The sequence below is a fragment of the Oreochromis aureus genome, linkage group 16, assembly GCF_013358895.1.
Source record: "Oreochromis aureus strain Israel breed Guangdong linkage group 16, ZZ_aureus, whole genome shotgun sequence".
Classification (NCBI taxonomy): Eukaryota; Metazoa; Chordata; class Actinopteri; order Cichliformes; family Cichlidae; genus Oreochromis; species Oreochromis aureus.
Window position 1 is genome coordinate 35,422,826 of NC_052957.1, and position 25,221 is coordinate 35,448,046.

The 25,221-nt window shown below is 40.2% G+C and overlaps 1 long non-coding RNA gene across 1 annotated transcript; it reads left to right on the plus strand.

Annotated features, from left to right (window-relative positions):
• Positions 1–22,121: 22,121 nt before the first annotated feature.
• Positions 22,122–24,348, plus strand: LOC120433713. Its single transcript, XR_005608713.1, has 3 exons — positions 22,122–22,473; positions 22,780–23,372; positions 23,842–24,348. It is a non-coding gene; the product is annotated as an uncharacterized LOC120433713 (long non-coding RNA).
• The last annotated feature ends 873 nt before the right edge of the window (positions 24,349–25,221 follow it).

The following is a 25,221-nucleotide window of genomic DNA, read 5'->3' on the forward strand; positions in this document are numbered from 1 at the left end:
AATTTGGTTGTATGGGGTCTACATTGACCTTCTGTGTTGTAAGTTATAATGATTGCACAGCCATTAAGGATCAAATCAGCTTCTAAAATATTTTCTGTTTTTTCTCCCTCTGCTTGCTTCTTACTGTCTTTGAGGCTCGGGACCAGCACTCCTGCTGTTGGACAGAAAGACATCAGTAAGTATTTTGGTTTTCCAATATATTAGCAATTGTCAGTAACATTTATATTAATTAAGCTGAACTTTAATCATACTTTAGATCAGCCTGTTTTACTTATTGTTTTATTTGTGCTTTGGTTTGGGGAAGTTGTTTCTTTACTGATCTTTTCCTGTCTTCTGTTATTAGACTTGAGATATGACTGCACTATGCTGTTGTTGTGACTCCAGTTAATTCTACAAGACATGCTGTGTAAGTAAACAAACAACAACAGTTTGTCTGCATTTCTTGAAAGATCACATCCCCCAAACTCAGTGTTGAGGGTCTACACTGTATATAGTGAAGTCTGCAAGTTTTCTAACAGCAAAATTTGTTTTAATAATACATATTTTTTTTTTACATTTTATTTGAAAGTGCCTTTCAAAACACTCAAGGTCACTGTACACAGTAGAGTAAAAAGCATCATAAAAGCAAAGAGTTTACACAATCATAAAACATTAATTTTGCAGATCATTAGAATGAAAGTTATTGGTCATGTTTGCATAGCCCTTTTTAAAATGATGCTTTCATGACATTATTGTGTGTCAGGTGGTGGTCAGGGCTATCCAGACTGACAAGTGGGACATTGAATGTCACCTCTCCGGTGGGGAGGGAGCCTGAGATTGTCTAAATTGGAGTCTGTTCTATACCAAATGCAGAAAAAAAAATGTTTTAAGAAAGCAATTAAGTTCGTGTTCCAAAAAATATGATTGTTTGCTTGCAGGACAACAGGAGAGATGAGTCCTCCGTCACAGATGGTGTGGTCAGTGAAGATGGTCGCCTGCAGGTTCAAGCTCATTGCATCTCCAACCCACATCCACTGCCACTGTACTTAAGGGAAGTTAAAGACTTTCTTCTGCACTTACATTTGGATCACCTCGATCCATGACAGTCATTCAGGCAGTGATGCCTGGACTGGAAACAAGCATCCTTAAAATAATACAACATTCCAGCTCATGTGTTGGAATGGAAAACAAATGTGTTGTTTAAATTAGAGACTGCACTTGTGACAGAACAATAAATATTTTATTTTGATTATATAAGTAATGTAAGTACAAAACAAACTTGTGGTAGACCTAAACTTATTTTCAGAATAATTAAATCTGAGACTTTGTTTAATTGTAAGATTATAACAGTGATGGCAATATAATTATTTGTTGTTCAAGAGAACAGTGTCCAGTATGTTGGCTGTTATACTTTGTTGTGTTTGAAAATAAAAGTTGGACTGATTTTAACATCATTACAAAAAGTGTTGTTAATTATTTTTAATCATATTCAGGTTACCACAAATTGTTTTTTCATTTAGTTGAACTTGAAATGTTTGTCAGTAGGTAAACAATTAGTATTGTACAGTCAGAAATATCAAGTTATTGTTAATGCTGCAGACTTGCAAATAATAAGTTGTCCTAACAGTCATCTTAAGTAAGCTTTACTTAGTTTTTTTGAGGCTACGAATTTGCATAAAGTTACGTTGAAACCAAGCACACCATTGCTTTTCTTGTGACATTACCAATAAGTTTGATGTGTCACATGGCCCTCTTCCTATTGAAAAAACAAAAGTTGTATTCAAGATGGCCGACTTCTACATGGCCACCATGGTCACCACCCATCTTGAGGAGTTTGCCCCCTCACATATACTAATGTGCCACAAACAAGATTTTAATATCACGACCCATTCCCATTTTATTACGGTGGATCCATATAAATGGCCCACCCTGTACTTTTAAATACTCTAGGAACAACAAGTAGGCCTGCAGTGTGAGAGCGAAGTGCTCTAATAGGGTGATATGGTACTACAAGGTCATTAAGATAAGATGGGGCCTGATTATTTAAGACCTTGTATATGAGGAGCAGGATTTTGAATTCTGGATTTAACAGGGAGCAATGAAGGGAAGCCAATACAGGAGAAATCTGCTCTCTCTTTCTAGTCCCTGTCAGGACTCTTGCTGCAGCATTTTGGATTAACTGAAGGCTTTTCAGGGGGGTTTTAGGACATCCTGATAATAAAGAATTACAGTAGTCCAGCCTGGAAGTAATAAATGCTTGAACTAGTTTTTCAGCGTCACTCTGAGACAGGCTATTTATAATTTTAGAGATGTTGCACAAATGGAAGAAAGCAGTCTTACATATTTGTTTAATATGTGCATTGAAGGACATGTCCTGGTCAAAAATGACTCCAAGGTTCCTCACAGCGTCACCGGAGGCCAAGGTAATGCCATCCAGAATAAGAATCTGGTTAGATACCATATTTCTAAGATTTTCAGGGCCGAGTACAATAACTTCAGTTTTATCTTTTATCTGAATTAAGAAGCAGAAAGTTAGTGGCCATCCAGGTCTTTATGTCTTTAAGACATTCCTGCAGTTTAACTAATTGCTGTGTGTTATCTGGCCTCATGGACAGATAGAGCTGGGTGTCATCCGAATAGTAGTGAAAATGTATGCTATGTCTTCTAATGATGCTGCCTAAGGGAAGCATGTATAATGTAAACAGAATTGGTCCTAGCACTGAACCCTGTGGAACACCATAATTGACGTTAGTGTGTGAAGAAGACTCTCCATTTACATGAACAAATTGGAGTCTATTAGATAGATAAGATACAAACCACTGCAGTGCAGTATCTGTAATACCTACAGCGTGCTGTAATCACTAATGTTTAATAATGCACATTTCACTGTTTTAGTCTTTGGTTCACTGGTTTTTAGTTTGTTTTTTGTCTGTTTGGTCTGTCTGACTCAGTCAAGTCAAGTCAAGTCAAGTCAAGTTGGTTTTATTGTCACTTCAACCATATACAGTTAGTACACGGTGAAACGAAACAACGTTCCTCCAGGGCCAAGGTGCTACATGCAACATAAATTTACAACATAAATTAACAGAAAACACTAAACTAGCTAACTAAGAGGCCAGACTGACCTAACATAAATTACAACATAAATTAATAAAATCTAACTATCTAAGGAAAACTTGGTAGGTAGGTAGTGCAGGAACAGTAAACATTCCTTAATGTAGCAGCAAAAATTGGGAAGTAAAGAAGTTAGTGCAAAAAATCCAGTTATCATATTGTGCAAAAGAGCATTTACAGGTTGGTGTGTACGATAGTTAGTCTCAATGCTTTGAGGTAGTTGAGTTAAGCTGAGTGATATTGTGTGTGTGTGTGTGTGTGTGTGTGTGTGTGTGTGCGCGTGCGCGTGCGTGCGTGTGTTTATCAGTCTAGTCCCTTTTTGTTGAGGAGACGGATGGCTTGTGGAAAAAAGCTGTTGCACAGTCTGGATGTGTGTGCCCGAATGCTTCGGTACCTTTTTCCAGATGGCAGGAGTGTGAAGAGTGTGTGAGAGGGGTGTGTCCGATCAGCCACAATGCTGGTGGCTTTGCGAGTGCAGCGTGTGGTGTAGATGTCCTCAATAGAGGGGAGAAAGACCCCGATGATCTTCTCCGCTGTTCCCACTATCCGCTGTAGGGTCTTGCGGTCCGATATGGCACAGTTCCCAAACCAGACAGTGATGCAGCCGCTCAGGATGCTCAGTCTCTATGGAGATGGGGTTTTGGGGGGATAACAGGAGGAGAGAAGCTGCAGAGAGGCGTGTAAGACTGCAACTCTGCTTCCTGGTCCCAACTTTGGATAGTCACATTTTGGGGGGTTTAATAAATTATTAACATTCCTAGAAATGAGAGCTGCTCCATCCAAAGTGGGATGGATGCCGTCTCTCCTAACAGGGCCAGGTTTCCTCCAGAAGGTTTGCCAATTATCTATGAAGCCCACATCGTTTTTTGGACACCACTCAGACAGCCAGCAATTTAAGGAGAACATGCGGCTAAACATGTCACTCCTGGTCTGATTGGGGAGGGGACCAGAGAAAACTACAGAGTCCCACATTGTTTTTGGCTAAGTTACACACCGATTCAATATTGATTTTAGTGACCTCCGATTGGCGTAACCGGGTGTCATTACTGCTGACGGGAATTATGATTTTACTGAATTTACGTTTACCCTTAGCCAGCAGTTTTAAATTTCCCTCAGTGTCACCTGCTCTGGTCCCTGGAAGACAATTGATTATGTTTGCTGGTGTCTTTAGCGTCACGTCTCAGAACAAATTCACCAATATCTAGGGTTTGATCCCTGGCAGGTGTGTCGTCGAGTGGGGAAAAACAGTTAGACATATGAACAGGTTGGTGGTGTACCTGGGGCTTAAGACTATGCTTCCTCCTGTGGAATTAAAGAAATTATTTGACTGCTACAATATAATCTGCAGCATTAACATTGCATTAATGATACAACATATGGCTTTAAGACGGCATTAAGATGTTTAAACGTACTGTCACCATATTAACCTTTATTACAGGTGCAGTTATAATCATTTTATACACACCTTGCAGTTTGTGCTTATTAAAGAGCTGAAGCTCAGTCAGTTAGTTGAAGGTCATAAGCTTCGTTCAGCGCTATTTCCAGACGATCTATTGTGTAAGTGACTTACAGCTATAAAAGGATTGCATACACGCTTACAAAACACATATAGTACATATAATCTAGAAACAGGCCTGAGCAAAGGCCTGAATGTATTCAGCAACCTGCTGCGTTTGAGTTTGCTTGGTAACAGGTGACAGAAGAAGAGGACGAGTCCATGGGGACCTCAAGGGCCTGAAATCATCGCTTTATTTGAGAGAAGATGCCAGAAAGGGGAACTTCTGTGTCTGCATTTATCTCTTAGAATTGCTCATTGTCTAGAAAACATGCAAATGATGTTCTTAAAATACAAATTATGTTCTTCTAACGTGTGAAGGGGCGTTCAACCCTGACGTTATAAAAAAAATCGCTTGTGTATTTTTGGGTGGAGATCCATGCTGATTGTGTGCAGTAATTATCTCCCCGCGCGTGTGTTCAATAAAATCATTGTTTGACCAAAACCCTTCTGGACCATTGTTGTTTTGTACTCTTCCTCAATATTTGAAACCCGTAACACTCCTCACCGTCACCCAGCCGCCCTGTTTCCTCAGCTGCTCGGGACAGTCTGCTGTGGGACAGCTAGCAGGGCCTACACTACCTTCAGCTGCACCTGCTACAGGGGCCTGGCTAGCTATGGGTTCTTCAAGGGTGCTGTTAAGATTTATTTTTATTTTTAGGGCTAATACCTCATAAATAGCATCATGTATTTGTGTTTTGTCTTTTACTGCACACAGTGTACTGTAGAATATTTTAGGAGTCACTCTGATACTAACAGACTAAGACGCCTTCACAAGAATGTGGATGGGGGTTGTGGTAGCTACAAGACAACAAGGCAATAAGTCAGGTGTCGTTCTGGAGTGCACCCTAGCTCCGTCTTCATACAGGTCTGACTGGAGGGTAAGAGGTGGTTGTCATGGCAACAGGAGCATTGCTGGCAGAAGGGTGAAGTGGTGTCTCCAAATAAGGAGAAAGTTACAGAAGAAGTCTCCAATTCAGTAATCCTGGCCTCCAGAGTCTGCAAATATGCTACATTTGTTACAAGTATCATTACTGCTAAAGGAGGCCGAGGAGTAACTAAATATCTGACACAATGAGCAGGAAAGTGCAGGAGGGACAGGTGAAGAAGCCATGCTGCTAGCGAGTCGGCTACGAGCTAAGCTAAGCTAGCGAAACAGTAAAGACACAGTGAGTGAATACTTTGGCTATAAATTAGGTAGTGAGTACACAGAGAGTGTGCTTTGGATGAAGAACGTGTAGATTACAGTATGAAACAAGAAGATATCTAAATGTTTTTAATGAAATTGCTATGCAGATAAGCTACACATAAACACCACTGTGTGTTAGAACAGGAACAGGAAGTGATACTCTACTGCAGAGAGAGCGAACACCAAGTGACAGCGCCACAAATATATAAAGGGATCCCTGCAAAACTTACATGTAAGTCTTTATGTTTAACCAATATGCCTGTGACCAGTGATGCCGGTAACGTGTTACTTTGACCACTTTTTCAGTAACGACTAATCTAACGCGTTACTATTTCCATAACACTAGTCAGATTAAAGTTACTTGTCCAAACCACTGTGCGTTACTATTTTTTTAAAAAAAATTTAAGCAAAAAGATTTGGTTTCTTCTTTTCGTCTCGGCGGATGACAAACGCATACATGTCGTGAAACGTCACATAAGCGACAGGTCATGTTTCCCCCTCACAAACAGCCAGCGATGTAAAAAGGTGTAAACAACAATGGAGGGAGAGAGATGTTTGTTCTTTGGCTGGAAATATAGTCACTATTTTGAGTTTCTGTCAACTAAAGATTTCATTATTAAGGTTCGTTGTACACTTTGTGTTGGCGAAAAAGTGTTATCTACCTTCAAAAACACTACGTCAAACTTAAAGAAACATTTGGAGTCGCACCACGGCACAGTCAAACTCACAGAGTCCCACCAAGTGGTCCGAAGCAGAGAGCCGTGACTTCCACAGAAGGTCCTGCACCACCCAAACAACAAAAGTTGGACTTCGGTGCAAAACCAGTAAGTGATGAAGAATTGAAGAAGTTGGTCACGCAATATATTGTAGAAGAAATGCTACCCATAAACACTGTTGACTCGCCCTCATTTCGTGCCATAATAAAAAAGATCCCTCCTTCTGTTAATGTCGAGCTGCCTCACCGAACGACTTTTACTTCTTACCTGGAGAGAAATGGAGAGAAATCTGAAGGCCGCACTGAGTGAGATTGACTTTGTTTCAACTACTGCGGATATTTGGACTGCTAACAACAGAAGCTATATGGGAGTAACGCTCCACTGGATCAGTAGAACCACATTAGAGCACCACAAGGTTCCATTAGCATGTAGGCGAATTCGTAGTAGACACACGTATGATGTCATTGGTACAGAAATTGAAAACATTCACTCCTCTTATGGATTACTCAACAAAGTAGTTTCAACAGTTACTAATAATGGATCCAACTTTGTTAAGGCGTTTCAAGTTTATCATCCTGTCACGGAGTCCGATGATGAGACGGAGGAAGAAGAGTCCACCCCCAAAGACGATGATGTCGCTTTTTCAGATCTGTCAGAAATCCTCTCGGCTGAGAATGAAAGTGATGGTCAGCTGTCTCTTCCCCCGCACCGCAGGTGTGCTTCGCACACTATCAACATAATTTGCACACGTGATGTGGAGAAACATTTACAGAGAGCAGGGCTGTGTATCGGAGCAACACAGCAAAATGCACAGTTCTTTGGACCAAATCGAGTAGATCTACACTTGCATCAGAAACAGTGGAAGAAATCAGCAAAAGAAAGCTCCTAATACCAACATCCACAAGGTGGAATTACTTTTTTGATGCTGTAAAGAGAATTGCAGAAATCCCCATGAGTGAACTGAATACTCTGTGCACAAAGCTAGGACTGAAGTGCTTTATACCAGTTCCTGCATGAGTACTGCATAGCCATGAAACCTCTGACTGCAGCACTGGACATTTTACAAGGTGACTGTCCATATGGAACTTTACTACCAACACTTGAAGTTCTGATGCAGAAGACCCAGGCTGTGAAAGATGACCTCTCCAGGATGATTGCAGGCCTTCCAGATGCCATAGTACAGGTATGCTCCATCTTGAAATTAGTCAAATTTTTTGCTTCATACCATTCACAAACATGGAACAGAATATTAATTATCATTGCAAAATAAGATTAAAACAATTAAAATGTTTATAAGTAACCTAAAACAAAATTAAATCCATAATATTGATCTCATATTAGGCATGGTTTGCAAGTAATTCAATAAAATAATAAATTGTAGGCATAAAAATATCGATTATGTTTTTTAGGCTACTCAGACTCGTTTCGTCGGTGTGCTGGACGACAAAGATGCCCTTCTTGCAGCTGCCAGTTGTCCAAAATTCAAACTCCGATGGCTGAGAGATGCAGGAAGAAGGGAGCGAGTAAAACAGCTTCTGTGTTGCACCACTGCTCCTGTTGGAAAAAACCCTGCCAGTGTGCCCAGTGCTACTACATCTAGCAGCCAAGGTGAGATGGACTTTTTCACTTTTGAGGCAGAGCCAGAGGAGGAGACCTATTCTGCAGAAAAAGAAGTCATGGACTACCTGAGGTCAGGCTACGACCTTCAGATTCTGCATAAGTTTTCAAGCATAAAGACAATTTTTTTTAAAGTATAACACTCCAACCCCATCCTGTGGAGCGACTTTTTAGTCTGGGAGGTTTGGTGCTCACGCCTAAAAGAAATCGACTTTTGACAAAAGTTTGAGAAGCTTCCGTTAATGAGGTACAACCACTGGTTTACTCGCTCCACTCTACTGTTTCCCCCATAACATGCGATGACAACATATACTGAAAAAAAAAGAGAATAGGGAATCCAACTTAAATAACTACATTTTACTTTACAAGTAATTGAATTAAGTTTATCAAAGTTACTTAATAAAATTATTAAAGTTGTGAAGTTAAATAACTCAAATCAATGACTTGCAAGGAAGTAAAGCAATTTATTTAAGTTGGACCTGCAGTCTCTTTTTTTCATAAGATTAGTCCAAAGTTACAAAAGTGGACAATAGTGCTTACATGTGGATGGTATAAAAAGTATCTTAAAGGAAGTCAAGAAAGACTCTTTGTTTTTTGTTTTTTTTTATAAAAAGTATATATGTTAAATGAAGTCAAAAAGGACTCTTATTTTTTATTTAAAAAAAACATTTATGTGAAATGAAGTCGAGACAGACTATCTTTTTTTAATAAGAAATATTTATGTTAAGTGAAGCCAAGAAGCACTGTTTTTTTTATAAAAAGCATTTATGTGAAATGAAGTCGACTTTTTTTTTTTATAAAAAAGTATTTATGTTAAGTGAAGTAACAAGACTGTCTTTATTTTCATACAAACAAGTATTTCTGTCAGGAAAAAAGTTTTAAGTTCAACTTCAAATGTCAGGAGAAGGAAGGAGTAATCAGTAGTCAGTAATATATTACTTTTTCAAAGTAACTGTGGCAACACTGCCTGTGACACGGAGGAGCTTGTTTTCACGGGGTCTGCTAAAAGGAGAAGGTTTTCCTTCTGTATAGCAACATTTTTAGCTGCTCTCTCCCAATTACGTTTTACACATAATAAGCCTGTAAATAATGAAATGTTCATAATCTTCCATAATACTCACGTCTCTTTTATTCATATTAATTTGAAGTGTTTGTTATGTGCCAAGCAACTGAGGTACAACAGCACCTGATCTAGGCAGAGGTGTATATATCCAAAAGTATACAGATTTGCTATGGGTAACTTGTGCACCCCTGCCTCCTCAGTATCATTTGAAATGGTTTTAAAGGCTGATTAAATGGACAAATGAACCATTTATTTATTTTCCGGCAGTGCCTGTTTCCATGCTGACACTGTTGCAAGACAGCCAAGAGACTATCATTTATTAGCTGAAATGATGAAAAAGATTTTGTCCGGTAGGGGGATTTGTGTGCACATAAAGCCTTGAGAAATTAACTTTTTTTTTAACCAATTGTATTTGGATGGAAAGCTTCAAGGCTTCACGAGGCTTCATGTGGCTATCATTACAGACAAGCAGGACTCGGGAGGCAGAAGTAACTTAACTAACTCAAAGTTAGTTTCATTTGCAGCCAGCTCATGAAACAAGACGGTATCAAGCAAGGCAGGAGCAAAACAGACTGAAATATTGGGAAAAAACACAGTGACACACACAGCAGTGAGAGAAAAGGGAGAATGTGACACAGACCTGAGGGAAATGCAGACAATATATACACACAAGATAAGGAGAGGATAGGAAGCAGGCAGAAAACAGCTGGTAAGAATCAAGAGTGAATCTATTTAATATTCAGCATACTAGCATAATAATTAAGTGTACATGCTAGAGCAAACTGTAATTGTTCATCTGTTTCAAATGATAATATTTATGGTCAAACATTAGAAATGTGCAAATATTTACTCCAGTTGTCTTCGCTGTTTACTGCAGATATCGATGGTCCATAAATTAATTGCAAGCCTGTTGCCAACATCTATGAAGTGAATAGCTTTCACACCCATAAGCTACACAAACAGTATCAAGTTCTGTTTATTATGTCAGGAGCCATTAATTTGCTGCCAGCTCTATATTGGATATGTTATCAGAAACCTGGCAAGCGAGCAAGAGCAAAAACAAAATGGGCTAATTTAATGCCGTATCCAGCAGGCGTCACGTTTCACTTGTAGCTGCATTTTGTCTGACTGGGAATCTCCAAAATAAATCTATTCCACCTTATTCTCTGGAAGTGTTAGCACCTGTGCCTGAACTTTATCTGCAGAGCTTCTATTAGTGCTTCATGATGCAGAACTGCCAACTGGGTTGGATAATTTTCTTTCCCCTGACAAGGAAGCTTATTGTCTCCTAGCATGTTCTTTTCCAAGCTTGACTCTAAACAGCAACCTTGTTTTTAGCTCGGTACTCACATCCAGTGAACATTACATTACATTATGAGCTGAAGGTGGAAGAAGGTCATTTAAATAAAAATATTTCATGAAATGTAGTTCTGATGCTCCATTTTGTTATTTATGGTGAACAGTCATTTTGTATTTCAGCTCTGAGAGATTTGTGGCCAGATGCATAAAACTGAGTTCACAGAGACACAAGTGTATATACACACTCTTTTTTTAATCTAATTTAAAATGATGTGCAAATGCACGATACTCTTTTTGAAATCTTAACCATCCTAAACTTTTACACACATCCATGGAGCTGATTTGTCCCTTTAAAATGATGGTAAATGGACTGGTACTAATATGGCCCCATTCTACTGAAGTTGAGCACTCAAAGCTTTTATTACAAGTCTCATTCATCTACCACACACACATTCATACTGCACTTGGCTGCACTATGTCTAAGCAGTTCTGTCTAATGTTCACATGCACATACACACAAACAGCCACACTGGACCCACACAAGACCAGTTTTATTTTCAAAGTGTCTGAATGATAAGTCAACCTGAGAATGAAGAATCCCTCATTTTCTGTGTCACTCGATTAATGAAGACTGCTCAAGTCGGACTGAATTTGATCTCTATGAACTTGGTCTATCATATTACTTAGCTACATTTTTTACAAATTTGGCAGAGTAATATATAATAAATATATATTAAAGTAATATATAATAAATGAAAACTAAGAGAAGCAAAAATGACCAATGAGACACAAAGCAACCAGAAACTGTTTCAAAACAACAAAAAAGTGATCAAATGAGTAATAAACTGACACTAAATAACTAAAATGAGACTTAAACAAGCGCGAGCAGGTGCTAAAAGAGTTGACAGGACATCTTGCACCCTGTAGGATAACGGAGGGGGGGGGGGGACTAGAGAGGACCGAGCTTTTGCAGTTGTTGCACCCAAACTCTGGAATAATCTTCCTATCGACCTCTGCATGTCAGATTCCATTCAATCGTTTAAATCACGCTTAAAACCTCACCTGTTCCATCTAGCTTTTGAAGCAAATTAGTTTGGACTTCCACCTGGTCTGCAGTTGTGCTATGTAACTGTAACTATAACTGTTTATATTGTTTTTAACTGTTTTTGTTGCCTTTGTTGTAATCTGCTTTGCTACCTTGTGTGAAGCACTTTGATGGACACTTTTTAAATGTGCTATAGAAATAAAATACTGCAAAATATTGATTTACAGTTTGGGGGTATTCTGTATCTTTATGTTGTGTCAGTTGGTAATGGACACGTGATGATGGACACGTGATGATGGACACGGCGGTGGCTGTAGCTCAGGAGGTAGAGCAGGTCACCTACTGATCGGAAGGTTGGTGGTTTAATTCTTGGCTCCTCCAGTCTGCATGTCAAGTATCCTTGGGCAAGATACTAACCCCAAGTTGCTCTCCAATGCATCTATCGGAGTGTGAATGTACTTAGAAAGCAGAATGTATAGAGAAAGTGCTTGTGAGGATTGGGTGAATGTGACATGTTGTATAGAGCGCTTTGAGTACTCTGGGAGAGTAGAAAAGCGCTATGTAAGAATCAGTCCAGTTACCATTTACATTCTGGTTTCTGTTGGTTTAGTTATTCATACTAGGTTCATCAGTTTAGTCTGGCCTTCATGACGTCTCTCATATCTGTTTGCCATGGTACTTCTTGTTTCTTGTTGAGAGTCATTTGTCTCTCGTGCCATGTTTATGTTCCTTCCCCAAGTCTTTTATATTAGTTTAGCTGTGTCTAGTTTTTCAACCTTGTTGTCAGATCATCAGTGCTCCAAAGCTATTTTGGTATCCATTTTTTTCCATGCTTTTGCTCCAAATTTGTTGCCGGCCTCCTGCCAAGCCTCCGGACAGTTTCTGCTTCCACTCGTCATCGTGGGCCTCTTCCCAAGCCTCCAGAGGGATCCAGTGTCTGGAATCGTCCTTCACTGCAGGCAACCCTCAGAACTGTTCCATTTAAGTCATTGGTATCCAAGCCGGCCCCAAAATTGTGTCTTCACTCTGTCCCAATCATCCTTATTTGTGTATACAGTCACATCATCCCCACATTTTCACTGTTTGCTGTGCTTTATTTGCTTTCTTCTTAAAAGTTGATTTCCATTGACTTCATACTCTACCTGACTTGTTGTTTTTTTTTTAATTAAGTTCTGCCACAAAGTGTCTGCACCATATGGCAACATTAGAATCACTGTATTTTACAACAGGACTGCAGGAAGTAAATATAAACAAAGGGGCTGTTTATCTTCTGTTTATCTGTGGGGATGATGGCAAAATAAATCTGTTCTGGACTAAAATTTGCAGCAGGTGGTAGAGCTGCACTCTGTACAGTGTGTGCTTAGCACAGTAAAGTAGCACAGCTGACTGCAGTATGGTGACTCTGATATGTCACAGACCAAACATATGCCATAACAATCATTTGTGATGAATAATGATCAAGGATAGTGTTTTGCATTACTTATGCCTCATTTAAGCTCAATAAAAATAAACATAAACAAAGTGATAATTTGGCCTTAAAACCAGACGTCAACGCAACACTGACTAATGGCTTATCTCACCAATCTGGCTCTGTGGTGTTCTGCCTCTGATACATCTACCTGTACATTCAATAGTGCAGCTGACAAGCTAGCACCCTTAGCCAGTCATATTAGCAAAGTCGGTTACAGTAACAAAATGAATAAAGATGAATTGTAGCCTTATATAATAGCCTGACAAATACAGATGAATAATGTTGGTATTATTAAACATTAAAAGTAATGTCTTATTTTACTTTATGTAAAAAAGTTATTTGATGCCCATCACAGCATCAGTACATCACCCAGGCCGAGATTATACATCTACATCTCTGGGCTTCTCCTTATATCATATATATATATATATATATATATATATATGAATAACCAATTTGCCCCTTACTGATTTATTACTTTTTTGCATATTTATCAGACTTGCATGACTCAGATTAATAATAATTTTAATATTAGACACAAATAACCAGAGTTAATACAAGATGAACTTTTGAAATGATGATTTAATTTATTAAGGGAATAAAGCTATCCTATGAAAAAGTAGTTGCAGACAAAACCTAATACCTGCCACCCTTGGCAGCAGAACTCCCATCTAGCATTTACAATAACTAGCAATGAGTCTTATACATAACTCTTAAGGAATTTTGGTCCATTGTTCTTTGCATAATTGTTTTAAATTCATCTACAGAGATGAATTTAAGTTTTGAGCATGAACGGTCATACCAAAGAAGTCCAAACTTTGACTAGGCCAAAAAATCTTGGGCGAGGATATGGAAGCTGAAGCCAGGGATGACTTCTGGCTGAACGGGGGAGTTTGTACAGGAGTGTTCTGATTTTGCTCTGCAGAGCTTGCACACAGGTGTCAAAGGCTAGCACAGCACAGTAGCTTAGCTGAGCTCTTGCAATTGCGCAGCACTAAGATTGGATGACTTTGTTGACAGGGAGAATTTGCAGTGAGGAGGATTGGTCATGGACCTGACACAATACAATGTGTAAGCTCGCTCCCCTGCAGAGGAGAGGCATTAGGACTTTGGATTCACTTTATCAGGAATCATGACTGAAGACTGAAGATGCTGCTGCCAGTATTCAACGTGACTGAAAATACAACTAATAAGCACAAACATGATTAACATGATTGCATGAATAAGAGCCCGAAAGACAAAATGACAGAAGAGCGCTGAGATTTAAAGCACACAGGACAGAAGCTGATTGGATCGTAGAAATTGGGCAGAGGAAAATGATGATAACAGAATGAAATGTGACAATGTGGGAAAGCTGAAATGATGTAAAGAATAGACTAGCAGCCCAAACACAATGCAGGAAGATGAATGAATGCTGATGTCCTTCGGCTGCAAGGGTGAGATTCATGCCATTACGATCAGCCAAAAGCTGTAAACATCCCACAGATTTTCAGCATTTATGTTAAAAAAACATTTCATGCTGTAGCTGATAAACACTAATCATCTGAGGTGAGACTAAAAAACACTGTAGCTCCACAGGGTGGTTCAGTTATGGCATGTCTGCATGTTAATGATCATATTATAGGTCAACTTTGGTTATCATTAACACACAACAACATGTTTCTGCCTGTTATGTTTGTTAATGTCTAAAAACAGAGACAACTTGTACACTTTCAGGGACATTGCATCATTTTCTATTCATTTTTTTATATATCTGAAACCCTCAAACCAAGTATAAATCTTATCCCTTGCATGCTACATGTATTTCTGTTTGTGTTGCATTGATGTTAAGGCAGCTGCTGTCATCCAGAAACTCTGTATGAAAATAACCTCATACTGCCGCTGTATAACCACCACCAACAGCCTCTCTCTCCTCATGTGAGGATGAGATTCACAAAGATATGAGAATGAAGGAATTCATGTGACAGCTGATGTGACATGGGCTACAGTACAATATGTACAAAAGGCTGACAGAGAAGGATGCAGGAGATAAAAGAAATGCTGAGAAAGGAGGAGTTTAAATTTACTGGAGGGGGTGGGGGGGTGAGGTTTTTGAGAATAAGCCAGTCTAGACATAAATCTAGCATTTGAGGTGATATCTCGTATTAAGGGAAATTTTACTATGAAGGGTCCTCACATCAACAACCCTTTACCGGGTTACTGCTCAAGCCATGTGGGTATGGACAACTAGAGCCAGGGCTCCTCCTAATGGACATCTTTGAGTACTGCAGTGGTCAGGGCAACAGATTCAAAACAGGAACGGCAGCAAAGAAACAAAGACATGATTGAGGAGAGGACTAACAAGGCACTCACATTTCAACCGCAAAGTCCAGCTTTCTTCATCTTTCTGGTGAAGAGAAAAGGGCTAAACCATTATACCTATAAAACACACAGACTGTAAAATTTTGAAGACTATATCACAAGTAAGCATAGTATGTGCAATGAATATACTGAAGATGTGCCGATTTGCATATTCTCCCCATGCCTGCATGGGTTTTCTCTGGGTGCTTCAGCTTCCTCCCACTCCTCCCGCAGTCTCATGAATCAAGGAAAGATTTCTATGAGAAGAATAACTCAATAACATGCAGCAGGACAAACACAGTAAAGATGCTGTTCTCTCATTTTCTTTAGAGTCATTCAGTGGTCGATGTTCAAACATGAATGCAAATGCAACATTACTGTTAGATTAGTGATTAATGAGCAATTCATCTCTATGTGCCAAAATCTCTCCAGGCTTCAGTTTGCTCTAAACACTCTCTTCCATTTTTGTCCTACTCTTGGCCTGTGACATCACAGATAGAGATATTCCTGATGTGGTCACAGCCACAGCTCTGCTGTCCAACGTGGGACAGACAGTCAGAATCAAACTGGCATAAATTGAGAGACAGAATCTAAAACGTATTATATAAAACTTATTAAAGCTTATTTCAGGCCTGCAGCTCCTCAAGGTGAGCTGCTGAAAAAATACAGAACTTATGGGAAAAAACTACTCAGTGTTTTAGAGGAATTAAAAAAACAATTATCACCTTTAAAAAGAAAAGAAATAAAAAATCCATAAAGAATCCAACCAAGCTTTCAGCTTCTCAAGCTGTTCTAATGTCTCGCAGCATGAAAACTGAAATTTGCTCCATCAAATGTTTTCATCATGAATTTAGAACAACTTGTGAGAGAAGTCCTGCGGGGAGCCTATTTCACCAAATGTGCAAAAATACAACGTACAGTTTGGAGGAGATCATTTCCTCTTTCATTAATGTTAACACATCCCAGGCTACATCCCAGTACTGAGCCAATCATACACATTCGCAACACTCAAATCTAAGACACCATTAGTACTCAGAGGTGGCCTTTGAACCGGAGCTGGTAATCAGCTTGACTGTAAGAAAAAGTCCTAATATAAAAGTATTTTACTGTGTATTTTACAGTTTTGTTCTGTTCTTCTAGAATATCATTAAATTTACATAAATAGACTGTGATTTCACATTTCAAATGTAAATTAACGTAAAATCACTGTAATGTAATAAAACATAATTTTCTTGTTTTTTAAATGTATTTGTCTGTACATATGCACATTTAGATTGTTAAAATACATTCACAAATGTATCATGATTTCACAAATATGTGTCTGTTATTTGAAAGATTGAATTGTTAAATTCGAATGTTATGCTAAGAATATATGAAATGATTCGTATAAACTTTAACATCAAATAATTATTACTATTATTGCTATTTAGGGCGATCATGGCTCAAGAGTTGGCAGTTCGCCTTGTAATCAGAAGATTGCCGGTTTGAGTCCCGGCTCGGACACTCTCGGTCGTTGTGTCGTTGGTCAAGACACTTTACCTACCGCCTACTGGTGATGGCCAGAGGGGCCGATGGTGCGATATGGCAGCCTCGCCTCTGTCAGTCTGTCCCAGAGCATGCAATCCATTATTATTTAAACCAACTGTTAACTGTATATTTCTGTACATTTAAGTATTATTATTCATATTGCCACATTCATTGATCTTGTTTATAGGTAATTTCATTGTTTAATCACATTAAAATGTTCCTAATTTAATGTTTAAAAGCACTTGAAAAAGGCAAAATGCCATGTAAAATTAGGGCAACAAACTGTATTGTCATTACTGAAAATAACCGTATTTTTATGAGAAAGTTATTTTCTGGTATTATTTTGGCGCCCCAGCTGCCAGAATATTACTGTTTTTCTAGGATTTTTTTTTTAACAGTGTTTGTGAAAAAAAACTCTTTAATTCAAGATCAAGATTTCATTTAGATGCATTTTATCTTGTGGAAATGTTATGTATAAGATACTTTCATGGAAGGACTGCATTGAATGAGAAGCCTAACAACATGAAAATAAGCACTTTATTTGGCGCATGGTTTTATTTTTCGATTTTTATTTTTCGATTTTTATTTGAACTAGCAGGTGACATTTAGTTTGTAGTGAGTCATTTTGGATTCATTTGAACTTTATTTTCATGTTGCACAGCACTGTAATTAAGGACATTGAATATATGTGAAAAAGCTTTGGTTTTGAAACCCTGTGTAGTAGCTGCTCTGGGGCTATGCAGTAGAAGGTGCAGGTGTTTATTCCTGCAGTGACTATCGTTCTTCAGCCTGTAGAAACTATCACACATCCAATTTTGTTAAGGTTGGCTGTGTGGCAGGCAGGCAAGGAGGAGTGGTGGACCCAAAATGCAGGACTCAGACTCAAGGGATGAACTCAAAATACTCAGCTTTATTTGCTGGCACGGGAAAACGAGCATACAAAGCAAAGCAAACTAAACTAAACTGGGAAACAACAAACTCACGGGAAACACAGGGAGATCCACACAGCATGAGGGATGACGTGACACTGACTCAAAGAAACACAGGGTTTAAGTACACTGGGAAGTAACGAGGGGAATGAGACACAGAAGGAGGGGCGGGCTGGACGGGCTCCTCGGACCCCAGCAGGAACAGACGGCTGGACGGGCCCCTCGGACCCTCCAGCGGAGGCAGGTGGCTGTGGCTGGACGGGCCCCTCGGACCCTCCAGTGGAGACGAACAAGGGCTGGCGCAGTTCTCCAGAACCCCCAGCGGGAACAGAAGGCTGGACGGGCCCCTTGGACCCTCCAGCGGAGGCAGGTGGCTGTGGCTGGACGGGCCCCTCGGACCCTCCAGCGGAGACGAACAAAGGCTGGTTCGGTTCTCCAGAACCCCCAGCGGGAACAGAAGGCTGGACGGGCCCCTCGGACCCTCCAGCGGAGACGAACAAAGGCTGGTGCGGTTCTCCAGAACCCCCAGCGGGAACAGAAGGCTGGGCAGCTGATGCAAAAAATATAGCCCTAGAATAAATAGTCCCATGGCCCGAAGAAACAGAAAAAGTGTCCTTTTCACTCACCACAGCCGGCTGTTTTGACATCCCGTAGTCCGGCTGTGGGGTGACACGCCGGTGGCGCGGCCGCTGCTTCCTCCTCGGTGATGGCTCCAATGGGCCAGGCAACTCCAAGATCGGCGGGCTGGGCAGCACATCTTTCTCCGAGTTGGGTAGGTGAGCGGTAGCAACAGGGGATGCAGATGAAGCTCATTAAGGAAAAACTCCTGTATGAGTGGGTGAAGTGAGTCCAAAAGCCAACGGAGACCAGAAACCAGTCGCTGTAGCCGGTTCGCTACAGCACGCTGAAATTCCTCCCCTGGATGATTCAGCCACAGGTCACATAATTTTTCCACTGAATAAATTATATCCTCCCTGAGCTCATTAGACGGGGCGAGTGCTGCTGGGTCCATGTTCTGGTTGTGTCGTTCTGTTAGGTGTTGGCTGTGTGGCAGGCAGGCAAGGAGGAGTGGTGGACCCAAAATCCCGGACTCAGACTCAAGGGATGAACTCAAAATACTCAGCTTTATTTGCTGGCACGGGAAAACGAGCATACAAAGCAAAGCAAACTAAACTGGGAAACAACATAAACTCACAGGAAACACAGGGAGATCCACACAGCATGAGGGACAACGTGACACTGACTCAAAGAAACACAGGGTTTTAGTACACTGGGAAATAACGAGGGGAATGAGACACAGAAGGAGGGCACAGCTGGGAGAAATCAGAACTAACGAGACAAGGAAGCAAAGCAGGACACATTCACATAAGACCCGGACCTTCAAAGTAAAACAGGAAACATAACACAGACTGAACTTAAAGACACAGACTCACAGGCAGGCACTGCAACAGAGGGAACAGAGACGTGGGACCAGGGCAGACACAGACACTGACTGGACACGGGGATATAGCAGACAGCAACTAAGGATTACACAGAGACATAAACCATAAGACATGACTGTAACAAAAACCCAAAGACTAGAAATTATAAATAATATAATAAACCCAAAAACCCTGAGTCAACGACCCAGGCATCCTAACAAATTTGGACAGATTGGTTAATTTAGTCGAGCTATTGCATATGCACATTTTACTTCAGATACAAGCAACTGAAGACTGCTTCAAACCAGCAACCTGTAGGTTACTAGGCAGCCCCTCTAACCTCTGATCAGAACTTCTCAGTATGGTTTATTATACAAGGCACTAGTACATATATATATATATATATATATATATATATATATATAGTTATTATTTAAATACACCAAAACCTGCAATCCATAACTACTACCACTCAGCTGTGAATAAGCCTTCAGCTCACTCATTGTGTCACCTGTCATAATGTCAGGCTGGCTGGACCCATAAAGCAGAGTCGGCAAACAGAAATGTTTACTTAAGTGAATTTAGTTATAATAGAGGAGAGTGAGGAAAGGACTGTGGCTGAGGGAGGGAGAGTTCTGAGGAGGAGAGAATGAGAGTTAATGGCTGCCCGGGAAGAGAATATTACAGGTTACGTGTGAACTGAACCAGAGCTAATCTTACTTGAGTTTCTGAGGTGGTAAGTATGGGGGGAGTACTGGGTTGGCAGGTGAGTTTCCTCAGAAAACGGGTGGAGAGGAGGAGGCAGACTGACCGTGGGTCATGGCATCCAGAGGTTCACTTGGTGGTGAGGAGGAGGAACAAACAGTGTTCAAGGTTACCAGATCATAGGTGAGTTGAATCTTGAGCCAGCAGGGTTCAAATGGGAATCTCAAGTGGACAGCCAGGAGGAACACAGGAAGAAAAGGGACAAACAAGAGTTCGAACAGCTAACCAACCAGTGAGTTACGCAGAGATCAGGCTCTAAAGTTACCATATTGATACGAATGGCCTTGTAGGAACCCTTGCACCACCTGTCCTGCTTATACCTGAAGTCTGGTAAATGAACTACCGACAGCTGAAGATAGGTTGGCCCACGACAAAACACCCCAGAGACCTACAAGACCAACAACTACACCTGAGGAAATTAAAAGAAAAAGGAGGAACAGAAGCGGAAAAACAAACCCACTTCTGTCTACTACACATGGATGTGTGGATGATGAGTTGGAAAGAGTGAAAGAAACAAAATCATTGTCATTTTTCTGCAGTAACAAAAATGATAAGAGACAGAACTGTTAGCAGCTCTGTCATGCATAGTGGTCACTGCAGAGGACAGATGTGCCAAAGATGGAGTGTGGCTACGCATCAGCCACTTGAATAGACAGCACCTCGTAACATCAGGCAGTCGCCTTGTTACAAGCCAGTGTTTAAGAGCAGGAAAGATGACGGCATCCAGGACGGCTGATGTAACATCAGTATGTCGAGCACCTCAGGAAGGTCTTTTGCTGATAAAGAGACTTTAGAGATCAGGAAAACTTTTGGTTTCATACAAGGAGATAATTGCAATGCATCATAATACTAAGAGCTTTGGTGTGGTATTACTTTGTTTGTGTCAAAGGAATCACTTCTTTGTCTCTTATTGCACTATGCAGTACAAAAGACTGTCCTATTTTCCATGGTTAAGAGACATACATGTTACCAGTCCATCCATTTTCTTCCAATTGTCCAGCTCCAGCTGTCTAAGCAGAGAAGCCCAGACCTCATTCCCTCTGGCCACCTCCTGAGTCTCAAGCTCCAGCTGAGAGATGTAATCTTGGTCCTGGTTCTCCTCCAGGCTGAAGACATAAAAACTGGTGAGGACCAGATCAGTCCCTTCATTTAAACAGCTATAGGCTCAGCTGCTGGGGGACATCCTGTGAAGGACTGAGCACTCCCTTTTTTAACTTGTCGTGCATTTAAATGGCAGTATTGATTTTAGCTAACTTTTGTCTTTTGTCTCCTTTCTTTTCTTTCTTTTTTTTGTCCTGTTTATTTTCTTTCTGTTTTTCTCTTTTACTTGACCCCAAAACCTATTGGGTAGATGTGTGCCTCTCCATGAGCCCAGTTCTGCTCCGTGTTTGCTCATGGGATCATGAGATCATTGGGATTCTCTCTCTAATATTATAGGCTTATTAGCTTACAATATAAAACACCTTAAGATGACGGTTGTGGTCAACTGGAGCTGTTGAAATAAAATTTAACTGAATTCACATGCTCAGAAACCGTGAAGAAGACGTGTCAGAAGGCAGCCTAATCAAATGACAGAAGCACATCAGTAGCTTCTTTCAGTGTGTTGGAGCAGCAGCAGCTCTACTCTGAGCCCCTTTGGGATTACCGAGCTCCTCACACTATCTAACGGTGAGCTTGGGCACATTTCAGAGGAAGCTGGTATCTGCCTGTTTTTTCAGTCACTACCTGCTTTTTTGTATTATTCATTTTTGGCTGTGTCAAAGGAAAATCGTGTATTTTGTGATCAGCTAACATGAAATGTATTCTTTTATTGATCATTAAGCACATGTCTACGTGACTTTTCACCTAATAACTTTTGACATGAACTCTTCTGTGATAAACAACTTACAGCTTCCTCTTTCTGTTTTGGAACATACAGACTTAGAAAAGGGGAACCTCAGCTCTGAGTTCTGAGAATAACTCTGTTATCTTTGTACACACACACACACACACACACACACACACACACACACACACACACAGAAACATCTTGTATAAATAAAGAAACGCGGACGGTGACAAAGTGCGAGTCCATGAGTGTCTCCTGTGCGAGTGCTCTGTGACCGTCCTTGCGAGTGAAAGAACTGCAGTGTTTTGTGTTTTCTAACTCAGGAGTCTTGGCTGAAGAGAGAACGGCAGGGTGATTTAAAGAAATCCCCTGTCATTTAAATTGGTCCTTCGAGCCTAGCGATGGAAACAACAGACACGTTTCTGTGACTCCAATAAGGTCTGACTGCTGCATCCTGACGTCGTGGGTAAACCAGCACCGAAGTCTGTCGACAGCCCTCTCCAGGTAGAGGTGAGAGTCCTGGAACGTTGAATTCGGGTCCAGGCCGGTGATTTAGTTCTGGTCCACGACATTGGGATCCAGATGACCTGAACAACCAGCAAAAGACGACTGAGGGTGAGCGTGACATAAAGGTGTATTGTTTTTAGATCAAGATTTAGTAGAATTAAAGAGGGTGTGGAGACTATAAATACAAAGAAAAAAACAAAGAGTTCGATTAGTCTACAGGAACAGGAAATATGTGTGCCTGTGGTGTGTCTGTGACAGGAAATCGTGTGTGTAACAGGAACTACATGCCCATAAAAGGAGCTGACTGTGTCAAGACAGCTCACAGAGAGAAACAGACGAGTTAAACTCTAAGAAGATGAAGTGAATGAATGTTTTAAGAAAAGTGATGAAAATGGTTTTAATTGTATGCTTTAGTGTGTCAATACAGGTGGATTTCTCTCAACCTGGAACCTTGAGTACAGCGGCAAAAGCATAGATTAATTGGGAAAACAAGCCACTTTTTGGCTAAAATTTTACAGCTTGACCTCTCACTTTGTCCCGACCCTGAGAAGAAGCTCAAAGGACAGTTAATCTCCTGATGAAGACCGACAGAACATCGTGGACTTGAAGAATTAACAGCAGGCAAAAGACAGTGCAAATGAAACAAGTCTGACTGACAACTGCAACAGCAGAATGAAAGAAACCACGTGATGAAAACATGCACGAGGAAACTGCAGGCTGGTAAAGAACAGTGTCACATGACTGTTCGAAGGCACTGAACATGATATTTTGCCGGGCTGGAACTTAACTTAAAAGAAGAATACTGAAAGATCAAAACAGAGAAGAAACAGACTGTGTTTGTTGGAGCTTTGAAGGCCACACAAGGACACTGTGAAAAAGGGACGAGGACTGATGGGAGGTGAAACAGGACAAGTTCGAGTGCAAGAATACAGGATATGATTGGATTGAAATTGAAGGCTGAACTCACGATTGTTTAGAGATGTCCACCACATCACAAACAAAAGAAGGTAAAAATAATGACAGAAATAACTGACAACTATATTAATGAATAGACAACACATACACAAATTGTTATATGTGAAATTATTTTTGGAAAGAGTCAGAAGTGAGATAGTTTGAATTTAGAACTCAGTTTTTTTTCCCTCACACTTCTGCTTTGTTTCTGGCAGCAGTTTTTCTTTTTGTGTCCTGACTCATGTGTGTAAAGCCTTGATGCCATAGGCAATTTGTTTTTGTTTAAGTTTGTTTGTTTTGTTGCCTTGAAAAACAAATTTGTGATCATACTTGTGGATCACAATGACACATAATGATTAGGCATATGATTTACTAATGTCTGGTTTTAGAGCGGTGAGCTATGAGCTGTAAGCAATGCAAAGTTTTTTCCTAACTTAAAAAGTTTGAAATATGTAAGATGTGTGAGTTCTTTGAAAAATAGAAATGACCTAAATGCCTTAAGTAAAAATGTAGTGTTCTCAGGTGGTAACTGGCGTCTCACTACTGGCAACGGCTCTGCTCATCACACTATCCACCCAGGAAGAAGGAAGAATTCAAACTCTGGACAACTGGACAAAATGTACTCAACTCACTCTTCCTGTGGGCAGGAGTTGGGAAAACGTGCTCTCAGAAGTGAGATACTGGACTATAGATTCGGCTTGTTTCTCAAAGCATCCTGGAAGGTCAACGAGGGACAAAACCAAGAAATAGACGCTCTCAGAGTTGCTGTGATGCAACATCGTGTAGCACTGCACATGATCCTGGCTGAGAAAGGAGGATTGTGTGTCTTATTCAACACCACATGCTGCACTTACATACCAGATAATGTACATTCTTCAGACATGACTTCAGATTTTAAAGAGACCGTTGATTGTCGTTGGACTTTTCCTGATTTTATTTTGTTTTCTTTATTTGAGTTATTCCTTGTTTAAAAGCTGTAATTTCACAGATGATAAGTTTATCATTCACAGCATACGCAGATGTACTGAAATCAATGAAGATCATGAAGACTTCTTTTCCTATTTGACAGATGAAGATGAAGTGTAACTAATGATGTAGTAACTGAGAATGTGAAAGACAAGTAGTTACTCACTGATGAATTGTACATTTCATTTCGTGATCAACAGGAGGGAATGTCAAAGGAAAATCGTGTATTTTGTGATCAGCTAACATGAAATGTATTCTTTATTGATCATTAAGCACATGTCTACGTGACTTTTCACCTAATAACTTTTGACATGAACTCTTCTGTGATAAACAACTTACAGCTTCCTCTTTCTGTTTTGGAACATACAGACTTAGAAAAGGGGAACCTCAGCTCTGAGTTCTGAGAATAACTCTGTTATCTTTGTACACACACACACACACACACACACACACACAGAAACATCTTGTATAAATAAAGAAACGCGGACGGTGACAAAGTGCGAGTCCATGAGTGTCTCCTGTGCGAGTGCTCTGTGACCGTCCTCGCGAGTGAAAGAACTGCAGTGTTTTGTGTTTTCTAACTCAGGAGTCTTGGCTGAAGAGAGAACGGCAGGGTGATTTAAAGAAATCCCCTGTCAGGCTGTAATATTTTTAAAAATAATTTCAGGCATAACAATAAAAGTAATGTTTTAAATAGTAAAATACACTGTTCTTTCAATGGAATATTTCTTAAAAAGAACATGTCTGGTTGCCATAATGTATGAAAATGGTTAAATGGACTATAACTATGTGTGAAAATACCCACAGGTTGTCTAAGGAAAAGAAATTTCCTTTGGTTTATAAAGACATCTCTAAGAATGATACAATACTGAGAATACAATGATTTCACACTTTTTTCACATTTCGACACGCTCTCATCTCAGCAGCTTTTTTCTA